The following is a 7,027-nucleotide window of genomic DNA, read 5'->3' as shown; positions in this document are numbered from 1 at the left end:
GGGGGGGTGTGAATATGGTCTCTGCATTTATTATTCAGCAAGATGTATCCATAACTTTTAATACAATATTTTAGGACATTATGAATCTGTCTCCACTAAAAACAATGCTTGTTTTGTTATAAACCTAATTTATTTTCTTTGAAAATTGTATATCCACAAATGTAAGTTTGCCAACAACAAACCACATTTTCTTTTCTTTTGTTTTTGAAATACTTAAAAAAAATATCTAAACACTGTTTTATTGTCAATAAACAGAACATAAAAAATATATATAAATATCATTCTTCATAATTTCTGGCACCTTAAGTTCTCTTGGTAAAATCAAGAAATTAATTCAGTGAATACATGCACAAGTGCTGCTGTACCTGAACATGTGTGACAGAGTTTGCTGATGTCCAGATGTGTGGTCTGGTTGCTGATGGGATTGTTGAGCACACAGCTGTAGCTGTTTTTATCCTGATATTCCACCTCCAGAGGTAGAGAGAGACTGATGCTGAGATCAGACACACTGATGCTGGACAATAAACTGTTTCCTTTGTACCAGGAGAGAGTCACATGACCCACATTCACCACTGAACACACCAATGAACAATATGATGATGATGATGAAGAACATTGTGAAGAGTTACTGCTGATGACAGGAACAGACAGACGAGCTGAACACATGAAAAAAACAATTAATAGATGATTAAGTGTTTTTAGCAGCATCAGTCAGTCTCATGTCAGTGATCTTCACTCCTCTCTCTTTACATTTATAAAAGATTATTGTTTACATATATGAACAAATATCAGATAGGAAAATTATGCTTAATTAAAGTTATCTAGTTATTTTAATCATCAATAATCAAAATAATAGAAGTGTTAAGATACATCTAACAAGTTAATAAAACCAATATTTAACTCACCATAGACAGTGAGACTGAAACTCTTGCTCACACTGTTGCTCTGTAGTTGATAGAGTCCAGTGTGTTCAGTTGTGATGTTTGTGATGATCAGAGATCCAGTTTGATCATCCACCTTCAGTCTGTTTCTGAATCTCTCATCAAGAACATCATCATATACAGTCATGCTGCCGACCATTACATTGATTTGAGCTATTAAAGTGTTTTCAGATCCAAACCTCCACCGAATCAGATCATCATCCATCATTTCAGTAAAACCTGTGTTTAGAGTGACTGAATCTCCCTCCAGCACTGACACTGACTCCACTGCATCTGTATCAGCAAACACACCTGATGAACAGAGATACAGATTAAAGGTCTCAAATAATTGTGTTGATTTTCTGCAATAGACCAGTTTTGTAAATGTAATGAAGAACAGCAGCACAGACTCAAAAGTAGCCTGCATGGGATTCATATTTTCTGACATGTTATTTTAGTTAGCTGACACTGTTAGTACAGCTGGGTCTGGGGGGGTGGAGCCACAGGGGCATTTGTCCCATCCTAAATCTGATTGTTCCCTTCAGTGCCTCTGGAAGATTGAGGCCTGGTTTCACAGACAGGTCTTAGACTAAACCAGGATTAGGCCATAGTTAAGTTTTTTACATTAAGTAATTTTTATAAACTGCCTTAGAAAATAACATTACTGGTGTGCATATTGAGACAAAACATAAGATTAATCAGTGCAAGTTTCTTTCAGCTGAAACAGCTCAGACTTACATTTCAGTCTGGGAGGCCTTGTCTGTGAAAGCAGGGGTGAGGGTTATAGGAAGCCACATACTGCAAATCAGATGAAAAACACCCCAGCAACACAACTGGACAGAACCGGTTCATTTATGCTTATTTTACCCTGGACACATAAGCAGCACGTGCTCACTGTGCTTTCATCACACAACAGAAGCAAAAGTGCAGTGATCCTTTGGCACTAATATATGTAGGTCATCTTTCAATAAAGCCAGCATCAAATCAAATTGACTTTTTCTATTTTTTATGGAATATTGCAGTGTTTATTATAAAGTATTTATACATTTTAAATTCAAGTGCCCTCATAATCTTTAATCAAAATAACTTGTCTTCCCTCTTGCAGCTACATCTCCTCTCTGATGATGTGTTTACTGGCACGAGGGTGGGGCAACTTGTCACTCACATGAGATTGTCCAATAGCAAACCACAACCATCCAGTTACCTCCCACTAGACAGAATTAAGCCCCGCCCTACATTTGTTCTTATTCAAGAAGCAGTTCACCTCAGATGAATGTCAGGAATAAGAAAGAAAAAACTCTGGCAACTTCCATTGAATGCCAAACAGAACTGATTTCAAACAAAAGGAAACTGCAGCCTGACTTTACTTTGTAGTTGCCTAAAATGGACAGCTGTACAATAACATTGCAATGCCTTCATTTTAAAATAATTCACTTGATTGTGTACTTGACATCGACAGATTGACAAATAATCTGCACAGATATATAGAGATGCATATGCAGCTGAATATCAATCTTATATTTCACATACAAATAGTAAATTATATTAACATCTCACATTCACGCAGTAACTTTAACATTACACTCTTAAAAATAAAGGTTCTTTATTGGCATCAATAGTTCCATGAAGAACCTTAAACATCCGTGGAAGCTTTCGAATGCTGAAAAGTTTCTTTAGATTTTTAAAATTGTCTTCAACATGTTTCATTTAAGATCCGTTCACTGAAAGGTTTTTTTGGAAACCAAAAAGGGTTCTTCAATGGAATCACTGCAAAAACATCATTTTGGAGCCTTAATTTTTAAGAGTGTAGCATTTATAGATGCTGTACTTTATTTCACAGTAATACTATTTCTTATATTGTGGAGGGCCTTTCAATCGCACACTATATTCACAAGAACACACACTCACACTCTTCACGCCTCAAGGCATGCACACATATACAGTACGTACATTAACCACAAACATGCAGTAATAGCCACATTGTCATGCACATGCTCAAAATGAGGCAGTAGAAAAGTGGTAAAGCAGAGTCTGCAACGGAAGACAGAGCGGTAGGAAGTAGAAAGTATTCTAACATACTCCAAGCGTGCATACTCTATGCTATTTTTGTGCTATTACCCATAATGCAACAATTTCCACTTAAATAATATTGGATATAATGTCACAGTTTCATTTTGTGTAGTGTACTAGCTTTGGTTCATTCAAAGACTCATATTTTGAGGCTCATTTAGTTCTATTGCTTCAGTTTTCACTATTTCTGTTTAGTTCTGTTTTCTTTAGTTTCTATAGTGTTAGGTTTCCATGGCTTATGATTTCCCCTTCACCTGTGTCTATAGTTAAGTTGCTTTTCTAGTCTCTTGTATTTATAGCCCCGTGTTTCTTTCATTAGTCACTTCTTTTACACAAAGCTGTTAGGCTGCATTTACCTTTGTCTTGGATTATTGTTACTTCTTTAGATTGCCATCTTTACAGATCCTCACCCCAACTGCACATTACATGTAGCCTACAGCAAAATTAATACAGTCTAACTATAGTTAGTTTGTAGTTAAACTAGTACATTAATGAACTGGTTAACTTTAACTGAGGAGACATCAGCTGCTGCTGAGTCAAGTGTTTGTGGAAGAGGTTTGTCTTCGGTTGCTTCGTGAAAGTTGACTCAGCAGATCAGGTGAAGACTGGGAACTTTATTTTCAGACACTTTTTTTTATCACACCGAGTGAGCTGAGTTTAACTGTTAAGCATATAAGCTGCATGATCTTTTCTCAAAACTAGCTTCACTTTTTTCATCATTTTTGCTCAGTGACTTAATCTGCAGAGGCAGTCATTTTTAGTGGATGTGTTCCAGTGTTAGTTTTTAACAGCTGTGGGTGAGACTCGTATATACAACAGAGGTCTGTGCTTCGTAGCTCGCATAATACATCAGAGATTATTTGACAAATGGCAGACCTTGTAATTATCTCAGGCTAATTTGGATTTATTAAAATATCTGCATTAGGTTGTCTGAAATTACTGCACATTCTCATGTGCACTGGAAAGGGCAGATATATTGATGATTGAAACCATGATCAGCAATGCAGCAACATCATGACATCATAACTAAAATCAAGGAAACAGCCTAGCGAGCATAAAAGTTATTATTATTATTTTACAATTTCTAATATTTGTACAGGCTGCATTATTTATTTATTGATAGTGGAACTGAATTCATTACAGCTCCACAATAATAACATGCAACTGTAAAAAAATAAAAAAAATAAACTTTTTTGTAACTTACCAACCAGATGGCAACAGCACAAACAGCAAAAAGCCAATGTGTGAAACATTTTCATCTTCAGTCTGAAATAGTTTCAGTCAAATTTGAAATCTTGCAGTAAAGTTGTTTAGAGAACAAGCTTGCAATGTGAACTATCTGCTCACTTCCTCCAGACTGAAGACTGAATTAGACCATGCCCCATGTGTTCAACAACACTTCCTCTCTAAAACTCGCCCAAAGACAGTCAGTAAATAATTGGCAGCTAGGAGAGCCTTTTTTTGACAAAAACTATTATTCACTACTTATTAAATATTCATTTTAGGTTGCGGTTTACTAGACAGTATGTTATTAAAACAATTCACTTTGTTGCTTTCATTGTTTGTATGTCACGTTTGAAAAAAATTATTAATAAATATTTAAATTAATAAATATAAATGTAGATGTGAATTGACTGAACTCAGATGCTGTCACGCGTAACTTGCTTGATTTTATGAACATATGACTCTGCCTGTGAAAACCCAGCTAAAGTCTTTTTTTTTCTTTTTGTGATTTACTATTTTACATAAAATCGTCCTTCATAATGTAAAGAACATTCTGTGAAAATGTAACCTTGATATCTTTAATACTGACTGAGTAAGGCCATGTCAGCGATTTAAATCAGAGTGAGATTAATGGTTGAAATCAAACTTTGATGCTTGTTATCTCATAACTAGATTTTGAGACTTTAGCCTGGATTTCACAGACGGTCACGTATTCTTTTGTGGATGTTGTCCATTAAATCTGTTTAAGCAGTGAAGGTCTGAACAGTTGCAGTGCAAGTCTTAGCAACAGTTTCTGTTTCTTCTCCAGTGTCTGCTGATGCAGTGTCACTGTCAGTGTCAGTGATAGAGGGATATTCTTTTACTCTAAACACTGATGTTACTGTTACACAGAGATATGATGTAATACTGTATCAATAGAGAGAAACTGGAGTTGTCTCAAAAAAGATTGACGAGTCTCCACTTCCTTCCACTACAGAAAACTGAAGCCAAAACATGGCAGTATGGCCGCTGTCCTCTTGTGAAAATGATGTTATTTGGAAGCTGAGAGCAGTAGGCTAGTGATCGTGAAGTGGAGCCGCGGTATCAAAGTCCCGCCCAAACTCCTGCAGACCCAATCACAAGCTCACAATCATGACACCACACCCCATTCTGTAGCAGCAAAAAACTAACTAAAAGCAAACTTATTAGAAAAACAAACACTTGAACATACAACATACAACATCATTTGAGGTGTAAATTGATTATTTAGTTTGGCCAACCTCCAGTTGTCAATAAAATATAATACAACACTACAGTACCAATATAGGCTACTACTACAGTACCTCAGGGTAATTACTGTCCCAAATATAAAACAATATAACAGAACAGTATTTTGAGGTAATTCCATTCCCAAATTGTTGTAGAGTGACAATGAAGTGTCAGTTGTTGTAATGACCTGTAGAGGGCAGGCTAATGATATTGGTATTTGCTTAAAAAGCAGCAGAGAAGAAGTTAGTGTGTGTGCAAATGAGTAGGGTGAAGCTGCAGGCCCGGAGGCCCAACTGCACAAGACCTGCATGCACAGACCTATCGTTTTTTTTTAGACAGTGCCACCTGCTGTTTGGAAGATTATCTGCAGGCCCGGAGGGCCCAACTGCACACTCAGACCTGCATGCTCAGACCAGCACTCCCCTATTTCACCTAAACTGTTACATTTGGTTAGGGATTGTTACAGATCTTCAATTTGTATTCTGGTTGTGTATGTAATTTATTGCTATGACTGTATCCCCTGTGAATGTTATATCTTCAATAAAAAAAAATAAATAAAAAAAAACAGACCAGCACTCCCAGAACTATCGTTTTTTCCGACAGTGCCACCTGCTGTTTGGACGATTATCTAACCTGATTAGATAAGATTACCTAACCTGAATTCAATTGCTGATAGAATTGGTAAGTTTATTAATTTAAACTAATATTAAAATGAAAACATAAAAATAAAAGCTCTAAATGATAGTGATGGCGACGTGAAGCGTTCTGAACCAGTGAAGCTTTCATCACAATTGTATCGGAAAAAGGTTCATTACTCGAAGCTTTTTAAAACGGTTTATGCTGTGGCCATCTAGTGGTCATAAAAATAAATAACACTTTCCAAAGTGTTATGTTCCATTACAGCCAGTGGTTTCACATCTGGTTCTACAACTGCTTTTTTGTTTTATTATATTTCATATAAATAATGTTTATTGTCAAAGTCATTCATTTGTGTCGGTGTACTGGTGTACATCGTAATATCAAAATCAACTGCGGGCGGCAGATCCTTTTCCTATTTAGCGCCCAAACTCTGGAATAGCCTACCTAACATTGTTCGGGAGGCAGAGACACTCTGTCAGTTCAAATCTAGATTAAAGACCCATCTCTTTAACCTGGCTTACACATAACACACTAACACATTTCTAATATTCAAATCCATTAAAGGATTTTTAGGCTGCATTCATTAGGTCACACTAGGAACACTTCCAATAACACACAATGTACTTGCTACATTGTTAGAAGAATGGCATCTACGCTAATATCTACGTCTGTTTCTCTCTTATTCTGAGGTCACCGTAGCCACCAGATCCAGTCTGTATCCAGATCAGATGGTCACTGCAGTTACCCCGATCCGGTACGCATCCAGACCAGATGGTGAATCAGCACCTAGAGAGGACCTCTACAGCTCTGAAAGTCAGCGGAGACCAGGACAACTGCGCCCCAGAGACAGATCCCCAGTAAAGACATTGTCTCAGACGGCCACCGGGACAAGACCACAGGAACCAGTTGAGTCCTCTGCACAATGT

The 7,027-nt window shown here is 37.0% G+C and overlaps 1 pseudogene; it reads right to left on the bottom strand.

The window, feature by feature from the left end:
* LOC107690503 (uncharacterized) overlaps window positions 1-4,250 on the bottom strand; it is a 36,451-nt pseudogene extending 32,201 nt beyond the window's left edge.
* Window positions 4,251-7,027: the final 2,777 nt, after the last annotated feature.

The sequence above is a fragment of the Sinocyclocheilus anshuiensis genome, unplaced genomic scaffold (assembly GCF_001515605.1).
Source record: "Sinocyclocheilus anshuiensis isolate Anshui unplaced genomic scaffold, SAMN03320099.WGS_v1.1 scaffold1985, whole genome shotgun sequence".
NCBI classification, from domain to species: Eukaryota; Metazoa; Chordata; class Actinopteri; order Cypriniformes; family Cyprinidae; genus Sinocyclocheilus; species Sinocyclocheilus anshuiensis.
The sequence above is the reverse complement of the archived record's forward strand: the minus strand, read 5'-3'. Positions and strand labels throughout refer to the sequence as shown.